The 2,000-nt window shown below is 29.4% G+C and overlaps 1 long non-coding RNA gene across 1 annotated transcript; it reads left to right on the top strand.

Moving 5' to 3' along the window:
* Positions 1-384: 384 nt before the first annotated feature.
* On the top strand, positions 385-1,358 carry LOC107001742. Its single transcript, XR_001454438.2, has 3 exons — positions 385-530; positions 868-967; positions 1,103-1,358. It is a non-coding gene; the product is annotated as an uncharacterized LOC107001742 (long non-coding RNA).
* The last annotated feature ends 642 nt before the right edge of the window (positions 1,359-2,000 follow it).

Raw genomic sequence — 2,000 nt, 5'->3', positions numbered from 1 at the left:
TGTTGTTCACAAAAACTATTTAACACAATTATAACATATTTGGTTAATCTTATAAAATCAAAATTATTTAAAAGTATTTGTTATCAAACATACGTTTCGAAAAAAAATACTCCTATAGTGTAGTAATTTATATTTAACTAATTAATTTAAAAAAATTCTTATCAATATTAGCGCGATCAAGATTTCAAAAAAGTTTTTGAGTAAAACACATTTTATCTTTTTCCTAAAAACTTGATCAAACTTATCACCTCTCTAAAATAATAATAAAAGTAATAAAAAAACACTTTCTGACTTCTCAAAAATTTGACAAAACAAGTTGGTAAAGCACATGGAAAAGTAGACATTCTATTTACACTTGGATGTTGCAACCTGATTTCCTTTTGCCTGTATAAATAGAGGGTAGCATTTGCAAAATAGAAACAAATACTTGCAAACTTTGCATCAAAACAATTGTTTATATTTTTAATTTTATACACCATCTTTCAATATGCAAAAGCAAGAAAACCAAGTAAATCAACCACCTCCACTAGGTATGTGTATGTATATTTATTTTCCATCTATCTAGGACGAAGTTAAACTACGTGAATAAATTTATATAATATGACAAATATACGAATTTCTTTGTAAAAATTCAAGCTTCACCACAGTGTTCAACCCTCTCTTTATTTCACATTCTCAAGCACGTGCACAACAACTCATGGCGTGGGTTGGAGAGCTAAGACGAGTTCAATTGAACCTATTGTTTTCTACTCGTATTATTTTAATATATATGTAAAAAAAAAAAGTTAAAATGTGTACATGTAATAACTAATATCAAATTCATTCTAAAGTGACTTTTTTTTTTTTTTACTTTTGTATTGATTAAAGGCTATCCCATTGAACTTACTCCAAATGAGAACAAGAAGAAAAAGATGAAAGGGTGGCCAAGAAGTAAGCCAAGAGGAGAAAGAGGGTTCTTGGAAGGATGGTAAGTTAGTTAAGTAAAATTATTTGGTCTCAAATCATAAGAACATATATAGTATAGTATTCTCTAATAATTAATTATATCATGAACTAATCTAACTATACTAATTTGTCTTTTTTTCTTTTTTCTTTTGCAAAGCCTCTTTGCATTGTGTTGCTGCTGGCTATGTGAAGTTTGTTTTGACTAAAACCTTTGGGGGTACATGATTCATCTAAAGGAATCAACTTGTGTTTCTCTATTCAACTAGTGATGCACTATGCACTATACTATATGTGATTCTTCACTTTATAAATTATGTAACAAATTATGTTGTTATATTTTGAGACTTTGTATTGATGAAGTTTATGTATCTTTTCTTGTTCAATGAATAATATAATTCTTGTATTCCTCCTCCCATATCTCTCTCTCTCCACAAATACACTTGCGGAAATTGAATTTCCAAAAACACACTAACTAATTGAAGAAATTTGACATGTACTATATATACATAAAAATTATTTTAACCATATATAAATAGTTTAATTTTTCGTCGAACGGAGTTCGAATGACCCCTGGCGAAGGTGCACATGTACACATATGTGACAGAGCCATAGTAATGATTATAAATTCAAGGGATAATGCCCAAGTACCCCCTCAATCTATGCCCGAAATCTCAGAGACACACTTATAATATACTAAGGTCCTATTACCCCCTGAACTTATTTTATTAATAATTTTTTACCCCTTTTTAGCCTACATGGCACTATCTTGTGGGCCCAATGATGGTTGACTTTTTTTTTCAAACTAGTGCCACTCAATTCATGTATTTATGTTTAAAATTTTTTATGTCAAGTACGTATAGATTAAATAATTTTTATTTAGAACCGCGAGCAAGCAAAAAGGAATTGTGGTTCAGAATCTATGTATACACACATCAATCAGCTGCAGAACATTAGTGTTGGATTCATAATCTACTTGAAGAAAAAGTACTAAATACTACTGCTCAATAGTACTCATGGAGGGACCAAAATTGATTTGAAATGACATAAATATATTA

The sequence above is a fragment of the Solanum pennellii genome, chromosome 10 (assembly GCF_001406875.1).
Source record: "Solanum pennellii chromosome 10, SPENNV200".
NCBI lineage: Eukaryota > Viridiplantae > Streptophyta > Magnoliopsida > Solanales > Solanaceae > Solanum > Solanum pennellii.
Note: the sequence above shows the minus strand (reverse complement) of the source record. Positions and strands in the feature narration are given on the sequence as shown.